At 43.9% G+C, this 27,060-nt stretch overlaps 2 long non-coding RNA genes and 1 pseudogene across 2 annotated transcripts; 1 reads left to right on the top strand and 2 right to left on the bottom strand.

Moving 5' to 3' along the window:
- The first annotated feature begins 931 nt into the window (after window positions 1–931).
- On the top strand, window positions 932–2,568 carry LOC140578274 (zinc finger protein basonuclin-2 pseudogene; annotated as a pseudogene).
- Window positions 2,569–11,040: 8,472 nt separating this feature from the next.
- LOC140578243 (uncharacterized) lies at window positions 11,041–11,909 on the bottom strand. The gene is made up of 2 exons (XR_011982344.1): window positions 11,809–11,909; window positions 11,041–11,732 (listed from the first exon to the last, which is right to left on the bottom strand). It is a non-coding gene; the product is annotated as an uncharacterized lncRNA (long non-coding RNA).
- Window positions 11,910–24,753: 12,844 nt separating this feature from the next.
- LOC140578241 (uncharacterized) lies at window positions 24,754–26,213 on the bottom strand. Its single transcript, XR_011982341.1, has 5 exons — window positions 26,131–26,213; window positions 25,416–25,515; window positions 25,129–25,206; window positions 24,952–25,052; window positions 24,754–24,835 (listed from the first exon to the last, which is right to left on the bottom strand). It is a non-coding gene; the product is annotated as an uncharacterized lncRNA (long non-coding RNA).
- Between the last annotated feature and the right edge of the window lie 847 nt (window positions 26,214–27,060).

Genomic DNA, 27,060 nt, shown 5'->3' with positions numbered 1-27,060 from the left:
CGGCAGCATAAAATGTGTGTGCGCAGTAACAGGGCACTGTGTCTGTGTGTGTGAGCTCTAGCCGGAGGCTGTGTGTGTTTGTGTGTGCTGTAACAGGGAACTGTGTGAATGTGTGTGAGCTCTGACCGGGGGCGCTCTGTGTGTGTGTGTGTGTGTGTGCGCGTGTGCGCATGTTGTAACTGGGCACTGTGTGTGTGGGTTTGCATAGATCACATTTGATAAAATTGTCCCCAAAGTGCAGTAAAACACACACATACACTCACATACATACACAATAAATTTACCTTGTCAATTATAATAACCGTGGGGAAATTATTGTTCTATTTTCTTGCTGCCATCTCCTGGCCGAATGTAAGTATTGCAATTACCAGGCATTACTTAAAGCTTCTGCAACCTGAGAAATGCTTCCACAGGTGGCTGGGGCTTGAGTGTGGACCAATACGGGGGTGAGATTCAGCTAGGGTAGCATAATGCAGGTAGGTAACTATCACAGAAGTGTAACAGGACCGTTGCAAAACCATAACACACCGGTTAGAGGTCAGTCTTCCTCCTCTGTTGTGGGAGTCATTGTATTTGTATTTCTGTGAGGCATTTCTATGGATCAGCTGAGAAACAAGACTTTGAGGTGTATCACAGGGACTGACTAATAGCAGTGCCCCAAAGCCCTAGGTTGTTTTTACGGTTGACAAGATTGAAAACGTTCCTGTTCTCTATCCATGAATGTAATGACTTCCTGCATGGTGACACAGGCGAAGAAGACTGAAAGGGAAGCTAGGAGAAGGAGGGTGTGTGCGGTGTCGCTCTGTTAAGATCTACGAGGTCTTTGCTCCAGGAGGCCTGGACATTGCAGGCAGGCAGCTATTTACCTTTAATCAGCTGTGCCAATTATGCAGAATCAATGACTTCTTGTGGTGTCCTTTGTTCCCCTTGATATGGCCTTCAGGATGCTGCAGGCAAGGTTCTGGACCACTGGACTATCATGTCCCGGGAGGAGGAGATCTGTCCATCTAGGAGAAAGAAGGCCAGGCCATCGCAGTGCCCTCATCAAAGACTGACTCTGACATCAGGACTTTCATCGAGAGCAACAACCGCTCTCGTAGCCCCAGCCTGCTGACGCACCTCGAGAACAGCAGTCTCTCCACTATACACCACTTTGAGAACATCCCCAACAGCCTGGCCTTCCTGCTTCCTTTCCAGTACATCAACCCAGTGTCTGCCCCCATGCTGGGTCTGCCCCCAAATGGGCTCATGCTGGAGCAGCCAGGTCACAGGCCACGGGAGTCCAGTCTGCCAAACCTGAGTGACCCCAACGAGAGCAGTGAGTCGGAGGTGTCTCTCTCACCGTTCCGCTATGGGCAAAGCCCAAGCCTGGGGGGCACCGGTGTCACCGTGGCGATCGAGCCTAAGCCTGAGCCTGCTAGCGTAACAACCATCTCCCCGACCCCCACCTCCCAGCAGCCTCAACAGCAGCAAGCACCAATGCAGCAGCTGGCTGGACTGAGTGAGCAACATGCATTTGTTAAGAGTGAGCAAGCCAAGAGCATCGTTACCTCGTCCTTCTCCAAGATGCATCGCATGCGGCGCATGGGTTCTATCTCACGCAAGGGCCGAGTGTGCTGCAACGCATGCGGCAAGACCTTCTATGACAAGGGCACCCAGAGGATCCACTACAATGCTGTGCACCTGAAGATCAAGCACCGCTGCACTATCGAGGGCTGCAACATGGTGTTCAGCTCCCTGCGCAGCCTCAACCGGCACAGCGCCAACCCTAACCCCCGACTACACATGCCCATGCTGAGGAACAACCGTGACAAGGACCTCATCCGCTCCAGCGTTGGCTCTGGCACATCTGTCATCTCCAGCACCAAAAGCAGTTTGACTCTGACCAGCCCGGGACGGCCACCTCTTGGCTTCACTACCCCACCGCTCGAGCCCATGCTGCAGTATCCCCTGCAAAGTTCTCTGATCTTCCCATCCTTGAAATCAGTCCAGCCAGTACAACCGATACCCCCATTCTATTGTGCGCTGTTGTCCCCTGGGGATCTTGTCAGTTCACCGGTCTCCCTGCCCACCAGCTCCATACGCCCTCCGGCCTCTAACAACATGTCTCTCATGGAGCAGCAGGCCTCGGCCTCTGGCTCCCACAATCCTCTAGTGGCCGAGGCAGGGCTTGTCAGCCACAAGCTGCCTGGTACTGGCATTCAGGAACATTTTGTTGACCCCACACCCAAGAAGAAGCCCCGCAAATCCAGCATGCCAGTGAAAATTGAGAAGGAGGTCATCAGCGTGGCTGATGTGTTCGACGACAAAGAGGAGGAGGAGGAAGGGGTCAGGGTCCTGAATGGAATGACTAGCACCCAGGGATGCCACCATCCACATTCCCACCTTTACAACAACAGCAACCACAGTGGGGGCAGCAGCCAAGCATCTCCCAGCCGGGATGAGGTGAGCCCTGGGCTGGCACTGAGGAGCATTCTCCAGCTGGAGCAGGATGAAGCTCGGACTACCAGCAAGAGGTGGAGGGGGCCAGCGAAGGGAAGGGTGGCTCAAACAGGGCAGACTGGGTGAGGGGTGGTGCCAGGGAGGGGTTCCCAGAGCTGCCGGGCCAGGGGGTCGACCCGAGTGCTGTCCCGTGCATGCTGTGCCACAAACCATACAGCTGCAAGGGCACTCGCTTCAAGACGGTACATCTGCACCAGATGCAGCGCCGCAAGGTTCCGGGCTGCAGCCTCACATTCTCCTCGGCGCGGAGCTGCAACCAGCAGAGCAGAACCCCAGCCTGCGCCGGCATGTGGCCAAATGACTGCCCCCCACCCCCAGGCCTCCTACTTTCACACTGTACTTGTGGAAGTCTCTAGATGCGCTTGGATGGGTAGCTCTGCTGCTGCTGCATCCCTGTGGCCCCAACACGTCCTGTCGCTTCCATGGAAACCCTCGTCCATCTCCAAAGAAACTGTTCGGACACTTCTTTTGTGACTGTTGCTCGCAGAAATGGTAGTAATAAGAAGAGAGCCTTCTCGGTGTATTATTAGTGTAATAATAGCTTTTAAATGACCCATTAACAGAGCATGACAGCCTCATCTGTAAATAACATCCCAGAGGGTTCTTTATGTAAAAAATGTACTGAGGGTGTCAGTGCCCATGCTTGTTTCATTTCATGGCACCTCCAGCTCTCAGACTGAAGGAAAATGTAGCCTCTAGCTCATTTGATTTCTTTATTTTCACTTTGAGCTTTTTTTTTTAGTCTGAAGTGTGCATCAAATTCTTTTATAAATGTACCAATGCAGAGAAGGCCTGCATGCTTTTGGCTTCTGAACATAGGATTTGTTCTTTGTGTTGCCACATTTGTATGTTGACCCAGTCTTGCACTTTTCAAGTCTACAAGGGGATGTGTAATATTTTGTGTGTCTTGAGGTCACCTGCCTCTAAGGTGTTTTAAGAAAATGCTGATGACATGATTTTCTGCTTTCCATTTGAAACAACCATTGAGTCTTAGCGCAATAGCAGATAAGCAGAGTAATATTAATCTCTGCTTTTAGCTCTCATAAGAGCAGCCCAAGTGCTGTTCAAGGTATTGTTCAGAGAAAGATCTCTGAGGTGTTCCCAGGGAGTGATCTCTGAGGTATCATCCAGAGTGTGATATCCAAGCTTAGTTGTTACTTCATTAATGTTCCTTCCAGAAGTTGACAAGATTTCTGTATCTCTATATTTACATTTTAATGCTTCATTTAAGGTGATCCAGGTGCTTTCTGAAGACTGCATAAATCAAGCATGTATTTGAACTTAACTGTGACGAAAAACAAATGAAGTGTTTTCATATTTCAGGCTGGGGACACAAGCATAAGACACGAGTTTTAAGTTTGCTCTCCAGAAAATCTGGCCACAAGTCACTTTGGGTCCTCACTTAGTGTTCTGATGTGCTGTACCGTCACTAGTGGTGCATAAGTATAGGTAGCCACTGGAGACAAACCTCACCAGATCATTCAGCATTTGGATATACACTCACCTAAAGGATTATTAGGAACACCTGTTCAATTTCTCATTAATGCAATTATCTAATCAACCAATCACATGGCAGTTGCTTCAATGCATTTAGGGGTGTAGTCCTGGTCAAGACAATCTCCTGCGGTCTGTTTCACAAAGCAGGATTACTTGCTTAGCCGGATAACTTGCCAGATTTAAGGTAGTCTGAGCTAAATAGACCTTATTTTCATCAACTTACATTTAGCCCAGGCTACCTTACCTTAGTATTTCACAATCTGCTCAGTTACTGGGATTTTCATGCACAACCATTTCTAGGGTTTACAAAGAATGGTGTGCAAATGTCGTGGTGCTAAGCTGTGAGTTTGGGGGAGCCACCCCCGGAGACACCGACTACGCCACCCTGGGAATTACACCCAGGGAAATAGTTCCTAACACTCCACAAAGGAAAGCACTCAGGTCCGTTATACACGGCAGCAGAAGACGTGACTCCACTTACAATCTTTTATTAACACAATAAAACACTGTCCACAATACAGAGTACAACCTCTGGGCTGGTGCACACGGGACAGGAGGTAAAGCAGTCAGGCATCCTAAAACAAAAGCACTACACCCCCATGCACACACACCAGGGCCCTGCTGCCACACACACACACACACCACACCAAAGCTCCCTTCCTCCCAAGTGGCGTATCAACCCAGAACAGTCTTTAAAAAAAACACACAAAACTAAAAAAAAACCCCTAGCTCTAAACAGGTAAACCTGGAAGAACCAGTTAAAACAGAATTATAATCCACATTTACAATATAACTAAAGAGGCAAAGCAGCAGCAGCAACTGGAGGGCAGGCAATCCAGACCACAGCTGTAATAGAGCAGGCAAAACAGCAGCACTTAATGGCACGTCATGATCTTCCCAACTGGCTGGATAAACTCCCTCCGCATTGCCTGCAAAAGATCACGTCAGGCACAACAAGTTATTTAATACAAATAAATCACTGCCCGATCAAACTTACCAGCGAATTTGCAAAATAAGCCCGTTAGTCGCCAGCACCACCGTTTACCCCCAGCAACGTGCACCCAGGCATAACAGTTTGAATTAAGTTAGCCGAAACAGAATGGAGCAACATACCCACCGCCACCTACCAAGCAGTAGCTTCCAAGAAATCCATCGTATTCAGATCTATAAAATAAACCATACATTTAAACAGCCGCGAGGGTGACTTACAAGGACAAACGCGAAACAGCCCGCTGCATACCTTTAAACAGCGAAGTCAGGTAACCAAAAGAACACCTTGCCAGCGTTAGATTCCCAGCCAACCACTGCCACTTTTATAGGGTGCTACCTTGGAAACCAATAATCGCCCCGCAAATTTAAAGGCACAGCGCCCAAAATAGCTATTCTGCCACAATCTACCCCCTTTTTTTATATCGTCGACCCGACGATAATACAAAATCTAACTCCAAGGTCTAAACAGAGCAGAAACTGCATTAGACACAGAACCCAGAGAGCTTACAGTCCTTTCTGCCATCACCCCTGCAGGCCTCGGAAGGTGGTAAGCGTTACAGTGTTGGCCTGCAGTTACCCGGGTCGTCCTTCGCACTTCCTGGGAATCAGGCTGACTCATTACTGGGACCACTCTGGAAATAAGTGGCTGACTCACTACTGATGGAGGAACCACTGAGGGGCCCGAAACTTCAGCAGGCCGCAAAGGAGACTCCTGAGTAGCACATGTCATCGCCACTGGCCTAGCCAATGAAGAACTAGACACCTCCCCAGGGCGTCCCTGCCTCAACACCACCAGGTCCTCATCACCCGAGGATTCACCTGATGCAAAAGTTGACTCCATAGGCAAAGGATTACTAGGGCAGACACCGGAGACATTTACTATAGCCTTCAACAAGGTTCGATGGACGTGCCTGACCTGGGTCTGATCATCCACAGGTACGATGGCATAAACTGCTCCACCAGCTTTAGGTGCTTTCAGAACTCGATACATCACAGAACTCCACCAATCTTGAATTTTATGATGCCCTCTGGTACTGCAATCACGGAGGAGTACTAACTGGCCTTCACTTAGCGGGCGGTCTCGAACATGCTGGTCATGGTTCTTCTTCCGACGCTCAGCTGCCATCTTCAACCGTCCCCTTGCCCCTTCAAATGCCAACTGTAGTCGAGTCTGATGTTCTTCAATCCACTCATGGACATATCCACTCACAGGTTCCGCCACTCTACCTAGGAGGAAATCCACTGGCAGTCTAGGCTCCTGACCAAACATGAGAAAAAAAGGAGATTCCCCAGTCGCCTGATGGGGAGTAGTGTTATAACAATAAAGCACCTGCGGCAGACAGGAATCCCAATCTCTCTTCCGGGACACAGGCAGAGTACGCAACAAGTTGTGGAGAGTCCTATTAAAGCGTTCACACTGGCCATTGCCCGCCGGATGGTATGGAGTGGTGCGAGATTTCTCGATCCCATAGAGACCACAGAGCTGCTGGATGAGAGAGCTCTCAAAGTTACGGCCTTGATCTGAATGTATCCGAGCAGGAACACCAAACTTTGAAAACCATTCAGCCACTAAAACTTGGGCCACAGTGGAGGCGCGTTGGTCACGAGTGGGGACAGCCAGAGTGTACTTGCTAAAGACATCAGTCATGACCAAAACATTTTCAAGTCCATTCTGGGCAGGTTCCAATACGATATAGTCCACTGCTAAAACCTCATTGGGCCGAGAAGCCAACAAATGCCCCATAAAAGTACAAGCTGCTGGATGTGCATCCTTAGCCATTTGGCACCTCTCACACTGCTGACACCACTGGGCTACATCGGAGGACATACCTGGCCAATAGCACCGCTGGCGCAACAACTCCAATGTTCTTTCCACGCCCTGGTGGCCATGGTCTTCATGTACCTGAGTCAACACCTTGTTCTTTAAGGTATCGGGCAACACCAACTGAAATGTAGCTTCAGCACCATCAGGGCGGAAAACCTGACGGTACAGGAGCCCGTTCTTTTCGACCAGGCGATCCCATTGTCGGAGCAAAGCCAATGCTGGCCTTGAGAGTCGTTTCCGGTCCTCACCATCAGGATGTTTGTTACAAGTCCAAAATGGCAAAATTTCCTGAATAACTGGGTCAGCCTGCTGGAGAACACACACATCAGGGGTAGAGCAAGGAAAAACTGCAACAGCAGCTTGAGTTACCTCCACCCTCCCGCATGGCAAGGCTTGCTGCAAGAAATCAGGGAGTGAACTGCCAGGAGCCATTGCGTCCACTTCTAGTCGGCCTAGTGGATATTGGCGAGACAACGCATCCGCATTCTTATTGCTTCTCCCTGACCGATACTTGATGTCAAAATCAAAGGATGCAAGTTGCGCTGCCCACCGTTGCTCAGTAGCACCCCTTAGCAGATGACAAGTGACTGAGTCGGTTGTTATCAGTGTAAACAGTACACTTATGGCCTACCAGATACTCCCTGAATTTCTCTGTCATCACCCACTTAAGTGCCAGAAATTCTAATTTCATAGAGCTGTAATTGGACATATTATGCTCTGATGGTCTCAAACCTCGGCTAGCATAGGCAATTGGCCTCACCTGGCCTCCTTGCTCTTGGGATAGCACTGCCCCTAAGCCAGCATGGCTCGCATCCACCTCCAGGATAAATGGTAAAGAAAAATCAGCGTAGGCGAGCACTGGTGCTGTAGTAAGCTTGAGCTTCAGCTCCTCGAAACTCCCATGGCACTCCTCGGTCCAGTTGCCAATCACACCCTGCATAGCCCCCTTAAGCTTCTTGCCTCCCAGCTCTGCCACCAACCGGTGCAAAGGGGCTGCCAACTTAGCAAACCCCTCCACAAACCGACGATAGTAACTAGCGAAGCCCAAAAAGGACCTCAGCTCCGTGACAGTAGTAGGACGCTGCCAGTTAGTTACCACCTTGATCTTACTAGGATCAGTAGAAACGCCATTGTCCGAGATGACATGTCCCAGGTACTGCACCTTCTGTTGGAAGAATGAACATTTGGAGAGCTTCACCTTCAAACCCTCTTGTTGAAGCCGTCCCAACACCACCTCCAACCTCTGCAGATGTTGCTCCACCGTGGATGAGAAGACTACAATATCATCCAAATACAATAACAGTGACTGACATTGCTGGTCCCCAAATATCCTTTGCATCAGTCGCTGGAAGGTGCCAGGGGCATTACAAAGCCCAAAGGGCATCCGGTTCCACTCAAATAACCCAAAGGGGGTACAGAATGCTGTCTTGGGTCTATCCTCTTCAGCGACTGGGACCTGGTTATAACCACTCACTAAGTCCAGAGTCGAGAACCAACAAGCACCAGTCAGTGCATCCAGGGATTCCTCAATCCGTGGCAGAGGAAATGCATCCTTCCTCGTCTTGCTATTTAGCTGGCGGTAGTCTACGCACATGCGCAGACCACCGTCCTTCTTTTTAACAAGAACAATGGGGGAAGCATAGGGACTACAGCTCTCCCTGATCACCTGTGTCTCCAACAATTGATTAATATGTTCTTTTACCACCTCGTACTCAGAGGGAGGTATACGCCTATAGCGTTGCTTAACAGGTACATCATCCAAGAGGGGAATATCATGGGCCAGCAAGTTGGTACAGCCCACCTCCCCATCCTGAGCTGAAAAGACCGAAATATACCGTCTAAGAAGGGACCTCACCTGGACCTGCTGTTCAATGGACAATGAAGAGAGATCCAAGGCCTCCACCTGGTCCAACATGGCGGGGGCAACTGATAGAGATGCTACATCCACAATATAAGGCACTTCAGTAACACCAGCAGGTAAACTGACCACATGAACAATATTCAAAGTACCCACAATGGTACGGGGATACAACACCACATCAGTAGAACCCACATTAATTACTGGTACATTAGCAGTGCCTCCTACCACTCGGACTAATGCAGGAAAAGCCAGCAATCCACCAGGTAGGCTAGAGAAGGTAGGTTCAAACAACACCGTAGCACTCGCATACTGCCCCGAACAGGTAGCTGCTACCAACTTCATTGTACCACCTGGGACACGACATACCTTACGGCCCCGAACCCTGACTTTACCTGAAGCGCCACTGGAGAACTGCACCCTAGAACGATGGCATTGTTGCAGTGCCTGCATGACAAGTTCTGGGGCTGTTGATACTGCAGGCGACTGAAATAGGCCCGAACCATGCTGTCCAAAAAGCTCTTGATAACACCGCCGGATCACATTCATCCCCAAAACTCCAGGGACCTGCGGGGATGACTCACCTGGGGGATCCCTGACCACTAACACCCCACACTGCGGCATTAATTTACCGCAAAGCTCAACCTCCAACTCTAGATAGCCAATATAAGGAATGGCTAACCCGTTGGCCGCCCGAAGTTGTAGCCAGTGACAAGCCTGAAGGCGTTCTTGACCACACTGCCCAAAGTGCTGAATAAAACAGCTTTCTGTAATGGTAGACACCATAGACCCAGTGTCTATTAAGCAAGGTACTATAACCCCACCCAACACCACATCCAAATGTGGACATGGAGACATCAACTTGGAGGCAGCGCCTAAACTGCTAGAAACCAACCCGGAGCCAGTGAAGGCCCCACCTGAACCGTGGCTCTGCAATCCGGGGGGCACTAGTTTCCCGACGCTGGCGTTGGGTGAGTCTCTACCCCAGAGCATGGGGGTACAGATGAAGACTGGAACCGAGGAGCATAAACCCCATCGCACTCCCTAGCAATATGCCCAGGCCGCTGGCAGCGTCTACAAATGATGGAACTGCTGCGAGGTGAACGACTACGCTGATGAGAGCTCTGTAAGAGCTCAACACTCTGGGTCAGCAGGCGCAATTGCTCTTGCTGGCCCTTTAATAGTTCCCTCAGCTCACGCATCTCAGAACCCCAGACGGAATCACCCACACCCCAAGGATTACCCTGTACTCCATACTGGATACCGCAAGCTGATGGAACAGACTGACTTCGGCCACGACTACTCGGCAAACCTTCTCGCTCCCACCTAATCGCCTCACCCCTCACATCAAGTAAGGTGGCAGTGGGTTGCCTACGCACCATCTGCTTTAGCTCACGACGGAGGGCACCATCCAGGACATGCTCGACAAACTGGTCCCTCAGCAAAACATCAGCATTTAAAGTGCCACTGGGTGCACGCTGCTTCACCCTCTCCATAAGGCCCATCAACGAAAGGGAAAACTCCTGCAGTGTCTCCCCTTCTTGTTGCCTTCGGGAAAAGAAAGCCTCCTGCAAAGCTACATATGGCTCCGAGCACCCATACAACTCCTGCAGAACATCAGTTATACAAGCTGGGTCCCCCCGTTCTGCACCAGAGCAATACCTTATCTCCTCACGAGCTTCCCCCTCTAGATGGTCAAATAAAAAGAAAGCCTGATCTGACACAGCTAAATGCCGAGCCCGCATACATGCGTGTACCTCCTCAAGCCACTCACTCAACCCTATACCAGAGCATCCTCTGAACATGGGGCACTTCCGCTCCCGAGGTACAAACACCACTCGCTCTCCCGGCGATACTATAGGGGTGGACAGAGCTGCATGAGGTGCCGAGGTAGAGGGCGTAGCCCCAGGTTCAAATATACAGGCAGCTTACTGCTGGCGAAGCCGTTCATTATCAGTCCGCAACTGCAAAACTAAGTTCCTCAAGTCCTGCAATTCCTCCTCCATAATGGGAACCACAGAGACAAGGCTGCACAACTGGGCAGCCGGGAGTACCAGACAATGGGTCACTCAAAGGTCCATATATTACTTAAAAATAGCCACCAAACCAACTACTGCTTTGCCTCTTACAATAACAAAAATAATAATAAAAAAAATGTACACATAAAATGGAGCACACGTCTCTGCTAACCAAAGTAAAATCCTGCCGACTACGCCAAGTTGTCGTGGTGCTAAGCTGTGAGTTTGGGGGAGCCACCCCCGGAGACACCGACTACGCCACCCTGGGAATTACACCCAGGGAAATAGTTCCTAACACTCCACAAAGGAAAGCACTCAGGTCCGTTATACACGGCAGCAGAAGACGTGACTCCACTTACAATCTTTTATTAACACAATAAAACACTGTCCACAATACAGAGTACAACCTCTGGGCTGGTGCACACGGGACAGGAGGTAAAGCAGTCAGGCATCCTAAAACAAAAGCACTACACCCCCATGCACACACACCAGGGCCCTGCTGCCACACACACACACACACCACACCAAAGCTCCCTTCCTCCCAAGTGGCGTATCAACCCAGAACAGTCTTTAAAAAAAACACACAAAACTAAAAAAAAACCCCTAGCTCTAAACAGGTAAACCTGGAAGAACCAGTTAAAACAGAATTATAATCCACATTTACAATATAACTAAAGAGGCAAAGCAGCAGCAGCAACTGGAGGGCAGGCAATCCAGACCACAGCTGTAATAGAGCAGGCAAAACAGCAGCACTTAATGGCACGTCATGATCTTCCCAACTGGCTGGATAAACTCCCTCCGCATTGCCTGCAAAAGATCACGTCAGGCACAACAAGTTATTTAATACAAATAAATCACTGCCCGATCAAACTTACCAGCGAATTTGCAAAATAAGCCCGTTAGTCGCCAGCACCACCGTTTACCCCCAGCAACGTGCACCCAGGCATAACAGTTTGAATTAAGTTAGCCGAAACAGAATGGAGCAACATACCCACCGCCACCTACCAAGCAGTAGCTTCCAAGGAATCCATCGTATTCAGATCTATAAAATAAACCATACATTTAAACAGCCGCGAGGGTAACTTACAAGGACAAACGCGAAACAGCCCGCTGCATACCTTTAAACAGCGAAGTCAGGTAACCAAAAGAACACCTTGCCAGCGTTAGATTCCCAGCCAACCACTGCCACTTTTATAGGGTGCTACCTTGGAAACCAATAATCGCCCCGCAAATTTAAAGGCACAGCGCCCAAAATAGCTATTCTGCCACACAAAGGGAAAAACATCCAGTATGCGGCAGTCCTGTGGGGGAAAATGCCTTGTTGATGCTAGAGGTCAGAGGAGAATGGGCCGACTGATTCAAGCTGATAGAAGAGCAACTTTGGCTGAAATAACCACTCGTTACAACCGAGGTATGCAGCAAAGCATTTGTGAAGCCACAACACGCACAACCTTGAGGCGGATGGGCTACAACAGCAGTAGACCCCACCGGGTACCACTCATCTCCACTACAAATAGGAAAAAGAGGCTACAATTTGCACAAGCTCATCAAAATTGGACAGTTGAAGACTGGAAAAATGTTGCCTGGTCTGATGAGTCTCGATTTCTGTTGAGACATTCAAATGGTAGAGTCAGAATTTGGCGTAAACAGAATGAGAATCCATCATGCCTTGTTACCACTGTGCAGGCTGCTGGTGGTGGTGTAATGGTGTGGGGGATGTTTTCTTGGCACACTTTAGGCCCCTTAGTGCCAATTGGGCATCGTTTAAATGCCACGGCCTACCTGAGCATTGTTTCTGACCATGTCCATCCCTTTATGACCACCATGTACCCATCCTCTGATGGCTACTTCCAGCAGGATAATGCACCATGTCACAAAGCTCAAATCATTTCAAATTGGTTTCTTGAACATGACAATGAGTTCACTGTACTAAAATGGCCCCCACAGTCACCAAATCTCAACCCAATAGAGCATCTTTGGGATGTGGTGGAACGGGAGCTTCGTGCCCTGGATGTTGTTGAATCAATGCCACGTAGAATTAAGGCAGTTCTGAAGGTGAAAGGGGGTCAAACACCATATTAGTATGGTGTTCCTAATAATCCTTTAGGTGAGTGTATATATAATTTTTTTTAGAAAAAAATTAGTTTTATCTTTTCTAAATGTAAGACTGTACACTTAGTCTCTAACTTTAGTCTTTTGACTTGTTTTCCAACTGTGGTTTATGTATAGTGTGCATGATGGTGCAGTTCTTAACTCTTTCACTGTCGCCGCCTAGTGGTTCGGACGCATATACGTCCAAATTTTCAATAACAAAAAAAAATGACGTTCAATAAAAGAAACAAATGTATCAAATCAACCAAAAACAGCTTGTTACACTACAAAAAACTTTTCAGATAATATCTGTAGAAAGTTGCGCAATTTTTGTGCCATGGATTTTTTGTAACAAGTAAAAATAAAATGACCATGGTAGCCATCTTTAAACTGGTCGAGTGTCAGGAAGTAAAATATAAGTGTTAATAAAATGAAAACTAAGCACTTCAAACTATTTCTTTCACGGCCAATAATTCATAAACCGTCACAGTATTAAGATAAAACACGCATTTTTCCATAAATATGACTGTAATGCTCTCAAATAGCTTGCTCACTCATCGCGGAAAAATGTCAGTCGGCATTCTGTACATTCGTGCAATGTTTTTTATCTTCAGAGTTTTAGAAGAAAACCAATGGATAAAATGACAAAGTTATCCTCGTTTGAAAGCTTGATCTCTTATGTACATAAATCAATCACTGTAATCCTTCATTGTCAAGTATTTTTTCAGATATATGCTCTGCTTCCCTGCTAGCACATTATTTTTTACGCACTGAACCTTTGCCCATGGTTATGTTTCACCATACTAAACTTTTTACATGAACATCAAATTACAGTGTCATTTGCTTCATCCAATAGAGGTGTGTCTAAGGTTTGCAAAATGTGCTGATTGGGCATTGTTTTTCGCGCTGGGGACATGAATGCGCAACTTATTCTCTGCAGGTGCAGTATTTGTGGGAGTGTCTCGAGTACGCATTGCGCACGTAGTCTCCGTGAGTTTACCCAGTTATTTTCGGACAACAACTTTTTTGACTGAAGAAAAATGGCTCGGATGACTTTCACTGTTGAGAAAGCACAGAAGATGATTTTGAAGAGTGGTTCGGGGGAAGAAAGTGTCACTTTTATCCATTGATTCGATGGAGGAGGACGCTTTTTTGCGCGGAGAGGATGCAACGCTCGACATAAGTACATTTATTTACAGTTTACATTTTACTCTTTTATTCTATAGATTTTTATAATTCCGTGAGTCAGCAAATTACAATTAACATTTGCTTTGGTAACACTTGTATTGTGGTACATTGGGAAAAGTTCCGCATCGCCTTTGTCAAGCTTTGAAGTGTGCAAAGTAATGCAGCGCTTTTGGCTTTCACTTGGGCAAAATTACGCGGGGCTTTGTTTGGGCAAAGTTATGCGGGGCACTTGTCGGCCTTGTTTGAGCAAAGTTATGTACAGTACTTGTCGGCTTTGTTTGGGCAACATTATGTACGGTACTTGTCGGCTTTGTTTGGGCAAAGTTATGCGGGGCACTTGTCGGGCTTTGTTTGGGCACAGTTATGCGGGGCACTTGTCGGGCTTTGTTTGGGCACAGTTATGCGGGGCACTTGTCGCGCTTTGTTTGGGCACAGTTATGCAGGGTTATGGTTAGAAACAAAATGTTTCTTATGACCCATAAGTGGTAATGCATTTAGAAAGAAAGACGCTATCCCAAAACACTGCTAGTTACACTGCGGCCATTTTGGATAGGTTTTGGATAGGTTTGGCACAAGTCGTGTGAATAAAATATAGATTTTCCTACAAATGTGTGGTGATGTTGTGTGACAAAATGTTACTTATGACCCATAAGTGGTAATGCATTTCGAAAGAAAGACGCTACCCCAAAAAACACTGCTAGTTACACTGTGGCCAGTTTGGATAGGTTTTGGATAGGTTTGGCACAAGTCGTGTGAATAAAATATAGATTTTCCTACAAATGTGTGGTGATGATGTGTGACAAACTGTTACTTATGACCTATAAGTGGTAATGCATTTAGAAAGAAAGTTGCTACCACAAAAAACACTGCTAGTTACACTATTGCCATTTTGGATAGGTTTCAGATTAGTTTAGGTTAGGTTTTGTATAGGAAAGGCTCCCAGTTGCACCATTTGCTCTTTCCTCTGTAAAACCTGTTCGGCTGCATCAAATGATATGAAATTGGGCACACATGTAGAAAACAAGTTTGGGAACCAGATTTTTTTAAAATTGGACCTATTCCATCATGTAGTTTTTGAAATATTTACAAAAATCCAAGACACAAAGACAGATTTTGTATTTTTCCAGCTGTTTTTGTTATATTCACATGTCCATAAATTATACACAGGTTATTCATTTCGTTATTGAACTTCCTACAATCAATTGTAAAGGGGTCAACTTTGATTTTAGGTATCAGGCATGTGTCTGTGACTTTTATATCTGAAGTTATAAGGTAATTATTCCAAAGAGGGAAGAAATGCCCCCCCATGCAAGGGGCCCCTGGTTCACTACATAGGGTTAATTGTTTAGGTTTAATTGTGTGCCATGTATGGTTTCATTAGACTAACCTAACAGTTTTGGAATTGCGACATCTGTTTTCTGATATTTGACTGAATTAGCAACTTTGGAATTGTGATGTGTGCTTTCTGGTTTCATTGTTCAAAGTTCAAATCTTTATTGTCACATCATGTTACTGGTACAGTACATATGAGTGAAATTCTTGTGTGCTAGCTTCACAAGCAGTAGTGCTTGTGAATCTATATATATAAAAAAAATTAAGTACAAGATATACATATATAATATTAACCCCCTGGGCCCTGAGGCCTTTTTTCCACTTTCGAGGTAGTCTGACATGCCTTGACATTTTAAAATATTTCACCTATCTAAAAAACATTTATCCCAAAGTGATACATTTGCTTTTATTCAGCACAAACTCAGCACCAATAATCTGAGACCTCTTAGAATGTTATTATTCTATTTTTTGTTAAAATCAACTTTAAACATATACTTTTCAAAAACCTATTTTCAGACATGCTGAGAAATTGTAAAAAATCACATTATAGACATTTCTAGGTAAGACTTTTGAGCTCTGAAGCTTATAGACACAGGGGTTGGCTACACATAGGTGAAAGTGACATTCAGAAATTTTATATGGTTTGATTACTAAAGTGTTAGAACTTTGGAGTGACACTCTTTTTCTCAAAGTCAGTGGTCTTCACAATGAATATTGATGAGATAGGTGTCCTCACACCTGTAGTAGTTTGCATACTGTCAATGGCCCATCAGTCTGGAATGTCACTGCACCCCACACCCATCACTTTGGAAAGGCAGTTTGAAACGCAAGAAAAGTAGCAACAATAAAATCCCTTTCACAGTTTATTGATAGATGGAATGAAAAATGAAAAACTGTGACTATATAAATATAGAAAGTGATAAATATGATGCAGTGACTATTATTGACGCTCTGGGGACGAGGGCATCATCGACCGCGTATCTTTCTCGTGTATTTCAGTTTATATCTCGCTGAAATCATTATGTAGAATCATGAAAAAAACACTGACTAAATCCGTTATCTGTCTTCTTTTCAAAACTTCCATTGTCAGAAGTATTAAAGTTTTTAAAATTAGGTTAAATAGGCAAAAAAGCAAATCGTGTCACCTTTCTTGGTTTTACTTGCGTCGGGAGCGTTTAGGACCGCTCTCAGCGGAAGATCGCTATTCACGTTCTAAATACGCTGCGTTTGAATCGGCGACCACGTGATTGCAGGCACACAGGCTTAGCCCACTGAGCTATGAACACAGGTATGAGCTTCGCTGCTGAAAGTGGCAACTCTGGCGCAAAGCTTCAGCGGCAGAGACGTATCCGTGTGCTATATTGTAGCCGATCAGTGGAAACACTACCAAGACATGTGCTCTTGTTTATTTCGGTCACAATGGGCGTATTCACATATTTCTTTACCCAATACTAACTGTCGGATTATCATGTTATTATCATGCGAATAGCGCGATTTGCAAGTGGGTGGGCGATCAGAGCCGCTTCGAGACGCAGACGCTTAAGTCAGTCACTCTTGTTCTTTCAATTCGTATCACGAAGCTGTAAAAATATATTTAGTTTCTACCTATATATATTTGAAAAGTAGACCGTCCAAGGTTTCTGAGAGTATTTTTAAAATGTGTATATGACAAAAACTCGCGGAGTTATTTAAACGGTTTTGCGAAATTTCTGTCAGATCCCGCTGGCGGGATCGCCGGTCCCAAGGGGCTAAACACATAAATTACATGTGTGTATTTATAGTACTTTAGGATAAGTCTCTATCTATCTATTTGTCTATGGGCAGTGGTGGCTTGATGGTTAGGGAAGCGCACTTGTAATCGAATCCCCCACCAAGTCACCACTGAGGTACTCTGAGCAAGGTACCGTCCCCAAGCACTGCTCCCCAGGCGCTGACTTAGCTGCCCCTTGCTATGTCACGAAAGTCACATATGGGTTAAATGCAGAGGACACATTTTGTTGTTGTGCACTGTGTGCTTTGCTATGGTGTGTTAACAATGACCACTGATCTCAAAATTTTAATTCTATCTAATTGCATTTTTATTTTTCCAAAGGACACAACATGGCTCGCAGAAAGCAGGCATGCCCGATATGTCACGTTTCTTATGTCAATGTTACGGTACATTTGCGTGACATACATAATGTGAACAGCAGCGAGGAGCGAAAGCTCCTCGTTTCTTCTAAGACGGGCCGCTTTTCTGGTCCATTAGACTGCCCAATCCCTGATTGTGCTGCAACAAAATTAAAACGGCTAGACAAGCACCTCCGACTAATGCACAATAAGAGTGGGGAAGAGCTTAAACTCCTCATTCATCGGACAAAATGTACCTCTGCAAGAACAGCAGTTCAAAATTATAGAGAGACAATAAAAGATAAGGATGGTGAAATGGAACAATTGAAGCGTCACATTAACAAGCTTGAATGCCGAATCGAAGAGTGTGAGGGACAGCATCCGGAAACACCAGGCAACAGGGAAGTAAGAAAAACACTTTTACTCGCAGGTAAGTCATTTTATGCAGTCATTTTGCAGTGGTGGCTTGATGGTTAGGGAAGCGCACTTGTAATCGAAAGATTGCAGGTTCAAATCCCCCACCAACAAGTCACCACTGAGGTACCCTGAGCAAGGTACCGTCCTCAAGCACTGCTCTCCGGGCGCTGTATTAGCTGCCCCCTGCTATGTCACGAAAGTCACGTATGGGTTAAATGCAGAGGACACATTTCGTTGTTGTGCACTTTGCTGTGGTGTGTTGACAATGACCACTGATCACTAAATTCTAATTCAAATTTTAACCTTCTGCAGTTGACGGCATTGTCGGCGATGCTGAATATCTTTCTTGTGTATTTCAGTTAGGGTTAGGGTGAGGTAAGTTTTTTTTAGGGTTACAGTTTGTTTTACCTGTCACTTGAAGATTGCTATTCACATTTTAAATAGCTGCACTAGAGAAGGTTAATTTTGTTCCTTTCTTCCAGATGTAGTACTGCCAGAATACAAGGAGAGCCTATTTCATGTCGGCGAGACAAAGAAAAAAACACAAAATGTGAAGCAGGAAATTGGATATGTGAAGGGCTTTGTTAATTTTATGTGGGGCTCTACAACCGAGCAAGCAGCTGCTCATCTTAAATATTTAAATGACCCAAGCAAGATAAATAATTGGCTTAAACGTTTGGCAGAGAAATTTCAGGTGACAACCTGTAAAAATTATCTTCCCGCAGTTTGCAAATTTTTGCAGTTTTTGATTGACAGACGGCTAAAATCTGTCCGCCTTGGGCAAGCTATCTTACAAGGCATTCTAAGGAACTTAAAATTGCAGAGAATTGCCTTATCCAAAAAAATTGTAGGGCACCTGCAGCATGTGAAGGATCAAAAAAAAAAGAGGATGCCTTTGAAGGAACGCCTGTGTGAGCTCATCACAGAGCTACGGAGCCGAATTCCTGATTATCTTGGTAAGTGGGCTGCATTTACTGAATTAGCTGATCCCTGCTATGTCATGATGTCACATATTGGTTAAATGCAGAAGATACATTTTGTTGTGCATTGTGTGCTGTGATGTGTTGACAATGACCACTAATCAGTCATTTCTGGATTTTTTTTTAGAAATTTTAGTTCATGTAATGTAAAAGGATGCTCGCTATTGTCTTGCAAACACCTTGCTGTTTTGGTCACAGATGACCTCTCTCAAGACCCCACAAATATTAGTAGAAGAAACCAGGCCATAGGCGCATTGGCCATGTACATATTTGCCTGCACCGGGCACCGGGTGAGTGTCCTCATAAACCTGACAATGATTGAGGTCCAGGAGTGTCAGGTCATGGATGATCAATATGTGATCCACGTGAGTACCCAAGAATTCATTGATAGTGTATTCATCTTAGGATTGTGACACACCAATGTAAAGTGCCTTGGGACAGCTAAGTTGTGAAAGGCACTATATAAACAGAAATTTAGTGAAATTAAACTTTTAAATTGTTTAACAACTTCATTGAAGTCATGTTTGTTTTGACTACATTAACCTGCTGTTTTCCACCTGCTGAGTAACACATTGTGCCATTCTCAAAGGTCTCCAGCCACAAGACCTCCGGCTCATTTGGGCGGGCTAATATTGCGCTTAATAACAGGGAGTACTCATGGTTTGAGGCCTTCATTAACCCTTAGGAGTCTGAAGGTGTTTTGGAGCCCTGAAGAGATTCTGACATGTCCTGACATTTGTGTATTTTTCAGTTACTTATAAACATATAAATGTCTAAAGTCTGATAACATTGTATTCAGCAGAAACTGGGCTACAATAATATATTAGCAGCATGTATGTACAAGTCGTTATATTGGAGAAATAAACAGTTATGCGTGATTATTGAAAACAACGAAAAAATAAGTCACTGAAATTAGACCACAAAACACATTCATGACATTTGTGTACACGACTTTTGTGACCTGCATCTTGTAGTGCAGAGGTTTTACTTCAAAATGATGTGACAATCATCTCACTCACTCATTTACAGAAAACAATACATTCATTTAAATTTTCTAAGACACTTTTTGTTTAGAAAGGCCATATGCGAGGAGGTGGGAATGTTCATGAATAATGCTGTAGTTCACAACAGAGAAGACAAAGACCTGCATAATGAGCTGTATAATTACCCCTTTCAGTCAGGTATGGGACAGAGGAAAGTGCTACAAGAAAATAATTTGAGGACAGAAACATATTTCTTGGTTTGTGGTTTATTTAGCATGCATGTCCCGATGTGAGGTGCTGGTGAAGGCAAGGGTGATGCAGACACATTCCTAAAAACAAATAAATAAATAAATGTTAGCATCTCAAACATTTACACCGGAAATGTTTGTGCTAAATAACATTACCGATAGCAGTATTATAGGCTAACCAAAACGGAGCCAAATATATATTAGCAACCATAATCTAAAGCTATCCAAAATGAGGTGAAATACATTAGAACATTTACAAACATCTGTAAACTACATAAGGCATTATCTTAGCCACCAGGAAACAACATGTTTGCTACATAAGGCAGCATGTTAGCAGAGTTATCTACATGCTACACTAACCTATGTAAATGGCATTGAAAGCCAATGTTTCACATAAGCTGACAAAAGCTAGCTGAAGTGAGGAAAATATTTACTAATATTAGCTTAATATTATCAAAATAAGAGTTATATAAGACTTAATAACTTACCCCAGGGCTGTCAAGTTTTGAAGACAGGCAAGAGTGACATTACACAGGATGCCTTTTCATTGGTTGTTGTGTTGTATTTTACCCAGATACAATAGTACTATTTTCTGATTGGCTATTGTGTAGGCCCATTATTTTTTTTTGATTGGCTGGTAAGTGACAGGCTCTTGGGGCAAATCTTGTCCGACTTCAACGTCATGAAAGAGGCGTGTTTCCGACGGGAAGCGACGTTTTTCTTGACGTTTCGTGACGTTTTCATCCGAGTTCCGACTTGGAGAGAAATAGTCAAACGCACCATAATGTCACTCAACTCAGAATTTCCGAGATCCGAGAGAGAAACGAACGCACCATTAGACTGTATGTGTTTTTAAGCTGGGGGGCGTGGCCTTGTACGCATGCTGCCCGGACTGTTTTCCGTGTGAATGGCTGTGGGCGTGCCCTGCCTTGGGTCATTAGCAGATAATGAAGTGCGACAGAAATTCTGTGCCTCTCCTTGGTTTCACATGAATTACATAAACTGAAAATATTTATTTTTAATTTAAATTGCTTTATTTAAAAGTAGACACTTTAAGCTTTCTATAGATATATTTCTCATGTCTGTCTGTGCAGTATTCGCGGAGTTTCAGTTCATTTTAGTGACGTGTTTCAAAAAGATTTTTGCGGAGACTGAGACAGCTGAAAGCGCACCCTGTTTATTTTCTTTATTTTACAAAAGCACAATGTTTCGTGGATATTGTGAGTATACATGAATAAAAGTAGACCATTTACAGATTAAAATGATGTACTACACTTACGTGTATGATCAAACATGACGACGCATTTTAAGTTCTTTTCACGGTTACCAGAAAAGAATGCAAGTGTCCCCGCCGGCGGGTCCGCTGACTCCTAAGGGTTAAAATTAGGCCTCAGCTGCCAGGGTACTGCTACAACCCAGAAACAGTTTTCATCTCATCATCTGGACAGCTGCTTAATAAGCTGTCTGAGATGGTGGAGACTACTACCAGTTGTGGGATGCCCCGCCCATATTCTGTTTCAGCGATCCGCTCCACTGTGTCGACTTGCGTGAGTCTGAATTTAAAGCCGAAGTACTGTCCTTAGTGTATGACTCAGACTAGCTATAATCTTATCTGTTTATCCATCTTTTCCACAGATTCACAAAAGCTTTTCTGAGGAACAGCGCTGACTTGTGGCACGGATCGTGTGCCACAGTACTGAAACGGCAGATCGCTTCTATGTGGCGGAGCCCGAATTCCATGATCTCCAGCGGGGTCGGGCGTTAGTTAATGATGCACTGGGTATTGGAAAGGGGGGGGGACAGAAGGTGAAGCAGCAGGCCAGCAGCACACCATCGACTTATAGACACCGGGTGGTCTTCAGCTCCTCCGATGAAGAGATGCCAAGCATTTCATCCCAAACCCAACCCACACCAGGGCAGTCACATAGCGGAGAGTGCAGCTTTCGCATGCCTCATCAAATTTTGGCAGACTCGACATCTGATGAGGAAGATCGAAGTAAATATCAGTTATAGGTGAGTTGGTGGAAGAATGGTAAAGATGCTAATGATGCTAATAAGATATGTTTCTTCAGCAGCTATTTGCCCTGTGGTGAATAAGGAAGTGGAGGTGAAAGAAAAGCAGGGGGAGAAAGATGATCAGGAGGAGGATGAAGAGGATGAGAACCGTGAAGTAAGTCTCAGAATACTTTTTATTGGCAATGGAAAAAGCCTAACTCAGCAGATTTGCAATTGCAACGTGTGTTCAGGTATCATTACACTAATTTAGCAACGCTGGAATTGCAAAATGTTTTCTGGTTTCATTGGACTAACCTAGCAATGCTGGATTTGTGATGTGTGTTTTCTGGTATCATCTTACTAACTTAGCCATTCTGGACATGTGACGTGTGTTTTCTGGTATCATCTTACTAACTTAGCCATTCTGGACATGTGATGTGTGTTTTCTGGTATCATCTTTCTAACTTAGCAATTCCGGAACTATGATGTGTGGTTTCTGGTATCATCTTACTAACTTAGCAGTTTCGGAACTGCGTTGTCGTTTCTGGTACCATCTTACTAACTTTGCAATTCAGGTAGCAATTTCTGATTTGTGACATGTCATTAAGGTGTAGGTGCACATTCAGAATTCCAAACTGCAAATGCAATTTAGAACTGTTAACATGACTGATCATTAATGATGCAGTTCAAAATTGTTAATGTGAGGTGGAGAAACTTTAACTCTTAGGGGTCTGAAGGTGTTTTGGAGCCCTGAAGAGATTCTGACATGTCCTGACATTTGTGTATTTTTCAGTTACTTATAAACATATAAATGTCTAAAGTCTGATAACATTGTATTCAGCAGAAACTGGGCTACAATAATATATGAGCAGCATGTATGTACAAGTTGTTATATTGGAGAAAAAAACAGTTATGCGTGATTATTGAAAACAACAAAAAAATAAGTCACTGAAATTAGACCACAAAACACATTAATGACATTTGTGTACAAGACTTTTGTGACCTGCATCTTGTAGTGTAGAGGTTTTACTTCAAAATGATGTGACAATCATCTCACTCACTCATTTACAGAAAACAATACATTCATTTAAATTTTCTAAGACACTTTTTGTTTAGAAAGGCCATATGCGAGGAGGTGGGAATGTTCATGAATAATGCTGTAGTTCACAACAGAGAAGACAAAGACCTGCATAATGAGCTGTATAATTACCCCTTTCAGTCAGGTATGGGACAGAGGAAAGTGCTACAAGAAAATAATTTGAGGACAGAAACATATTTCTTGGTTTGTGGTTTATTTAGCATGCATGTCCCGATGTGAGGTGCTGGTGAAGGCAAGGGTGATGCAGACACATTACTAAAAACAAATAAAAAAATGTTAGCATCTCAAACATTTACACCGGAAATGTTTGTGCTAAATAACATTACCGATAGCAGTATTATAGGCTAACCAAAACGGAGTCAAATACATATTAGCAACCATAATCTAAAGCTATTCAAAACTAGGTGAAATACATTAGAACATTTACAAACATCTGTAAACTACATAAGGCATTATCTTAGCCACCAGGAAACAACATGTTTGCTACATAAGGCAGCATGTTAGCAGAGTTATCTACATGCTACACTAACATATGTAAATGGCATTGAAAGCCAATGTTTCACGTAAGCTGACAAAAGCTAGCTGAAGTGAGGAAAATATTTACTAATATTAGCTTAATATTATCACAATAAGAGTTATATAAGACTTAATAACTTACCCCAGGGCTGTCAAGTTTTGAAGACAGGCAAGAGTGACATTCCACAGGATGCCTTTTCATTGGTTGTTGTGTTGTATTTTACCCAGATACAGTAGTACTATTTTCTGATTGGCTATTGTGTAGGCCCTTTCTTTTTTTTTTGATTGGCTGGTAAGTGACAGGCTCTTAGGGCAAATCTTGTCCAACTTCAATGCCATGAAAGAGGCGTGTTTCCGACGGGAAGCGACTTTTTTCTTGACGTTTCGTGACGTTTTCATCCGAGTTCCGACTTGGAGAGAAATAGTCAAACGCACCATAATGTCACTCAACTCAGAATTTCCGAGATCCGAGAGAAAAACGAACGCACCATTAGACTGTATGTGTTTTTAAGCCGGGGGGCGTGGCCTTGTACGCATGCTGCCCGGACTGTTTTCCGTGTGAATGGCTGTGGGCGTGCCCTGCCTCGGGTCATTAGCAGATAATGAAGTGCGACAGAAATTCTGTGCCTCTCCTTGGTTTCACATGGATTACATAAACTGAAAATATTTATTTTTAATTTAAATTGCTTTATTTAAAAGTAGACACTTTAAGCTTTCTATAGATATATTTCTCATGTCTGTCTGTGCAGTATTCGCGGAGTTTCAGTTCATTTTAGTGACGTGTTTCAAAAAGATTTTTGCGGAGACTGAGACAGCTGAAAGCGCACCCTGTTTATTTTCTTTATTTTACAAAAGCACAATGTTTCGTGGATATTGTGAGTATACATGAATAAAAGTAGACCATTTACAGATTAAAATGATGTACTACACTTACGTGTATGATCAAACATGACGACGCATTTTAAGTTCTTTTCACGGTTACCAGAAAAGAATGCAAGTGTCCCCGCCGGCGGGTCCGCCGACTCCCAAGGGTTTAGATTACAAACCGGTAAGACATTACCACTTGCCTAGTGACCAGTATGAAAAATAAAGTCTGACACTGATGAAACTCAACAACCTTTTATTAAATTTAACATCTCGATTAAATCTGACGTCGAGGGACTTTGGGAGTTGATGCATCCTCAGGCCTAAAATTTAAACAGACAGCAGAAAAACATCAATTACCAATGACAGCAACTATAACAGCAAAGTAATAGTAGTGACAGTAGCACAATAGCTATTTCAATGTTTTGATGCAGCTTACTTTAGCATCTTCTTCAGAATATCGCTGACATCAAGCAGGCTGGCCTTCAACAGTTTCATCGCCTCTAGCATGGGAGGATCATCTTTCACAAATGGGCAGATCTGAAAGGTAAGTCATTAATCAGTTTCATGTTTTTAATTTTGAACAACTAATGAAAATAAATTAAATTGCTCTTACAATGTCATTATCGATTTCTCGATTACAGTCTTCAATATCAGCCAGGATGGACTTCAGGTGCAATATTACAGTTGCTGCCTTCAATGAATCAGGATAAACATATGTTTAAAAACAGCATATATATATATGCAATTACATATATATGTGTGCAATGCCTCACCAGCTTGCCTTTTCATAATCTCGCATATATTCTCAAGGTATTGCGATGGTATGACAAGAACTTTAATAATGTATGCTTTTAGTTTTACCAATATATTTATCTATGACAATAAATTACTGTTACTTACGTCAGCTTCATCAATTATTTTGCTATAAGATGACACAGTTTTTTGATTCTCTGGGTCGTTTGACTTGTCCATCATTCTTGCCATTATGAAGATGATTATCCTGGAAAAGATTAAAGTTAGGCTTTCCAATCTCATCCATTGCAATATATAACAATACAGAATACAAGCCACCACAAAGTCTCTTAGACTGACTGTGATTGACACACAACCCTTTCTATAATTGCATTCTCTAGCGTGAAGCGTCATAGCATTGCCATAATTACGTTATAGCATTTCTGTAATTGCATCATCTAGCATGAAGCTTCATAGCATTGCAGGAATTCCGTTATAGCATTTCCAGAATTGCATCATCTAGCGTCAAGCTTCATAGCATTGCCGTAATTTCATTGTAGCATTTCTGAAATTGCATTATCTAGCTTCAAGCTTCATAGCATTTCTGAATTACGTCAAGAACCTTCTAAAAGTTTCTAAGCATTGGAAAAACATCAATAGACTTGATTATAAGTCAAATGCAATAATATGCATAAGTACCTGCACGTTTTTAATCTTCATTAGCCTCTCAAACAATTTTTAGTCACCGTTATTTGACGGGTGCAGCCGGTTACTAACATTTGAAAATTATAGTCTAACGGTTTCACTATGAGAAACAGTGAGATGGCTTAAAACTTATTGTAGAAGACTAAATGCTACTAAAGAAAGGTTTTACATTACTTACCAAATAATGCTTCTAAAATTTATGCTTGCCAGATGCACGTCTAAACAGCTTTCCAATGTGTTTGTGAGCTCGTAAAAAATTACCGAGACTTTTATACTGAACCACCGACTCACGTGACCAAAGTCTATGAATATATTTGCATATCATGAATAAATCATTGACAGATATGTTTCATTGCACTAACTTTCTGGCCTTAGCAACTTTGGAATTGCGACGTACCTTTAGCCGTAACGGTTCATTTGACTAACCTAGCAATTTTGGTATTGTGACGTCATCTTACTAACTTAGCAATTGAGGAATTGCGATGTGACTTTTCTGGTATCATATTACTAACTTAGCAATTCCGGAATCGTGATGTGTGGTTTCTGTTATCATCTTACTAACGTAGCAATTGAGGCATTGCGATGTAGCTTTCAGGTATTGCTATGAACTTAGCAATTCTGTAATTGTGATGTGTGGTTTCTGGTATCACCTTACTAACGTAAGGCCTCAAACTAACATTAGGGGGCGTCACGGCCGAACCGTATGACCTACACGTCTGACCTTTGGAATGCATAAACTAGATCAGCTCAGGAACAAGTCTGTCAAGTTTTATGACTGTGACCCTTATAAAAGGCCTACAGTGACCTCTTGAATTTGCTATGGTCGGCAAGGCTGTTTAGGCCTGCGTAGGCCTCAAACTAACTTAAGGCGGCATAACTGCACGACCATAGAAGCTAGGAAGATGGTTCAAAGTGTTGCTGAACCTAGACATTATTAGCTTCAATTACACCTATACAAGTCCTTTAAAATTATGTCTCCTTAATTATAAAGTATGATGTTTTTCATCTGCCTAGATGGAAGATCTTTAACCAGATGATCGACTACATTTCTCAGACAACATTATGTGGGGTCACGGCCAAGCCGTATGAGCTATAGGTCTGAAATTCG

The sequence above is a fragment of the Paramormyrops kingsleyae genome, chromosome 13 (genome assembly GCF_048594095.1).
Source record: "Paramormyrops kingsleyae isolate MSU_618 chromosome 13, PKINGS_0.4, whole genome shotgun sequence".
NCBI lineage: Eukaryota > Metazoa > Chordata > Actinopteri > Osteoglossiformes > Mormyridae > Paramormyrops > Paramormyrops kingsleyae.
This window is presented reverse-complemented; position numbering and strand designations above follow the sequence as displayed.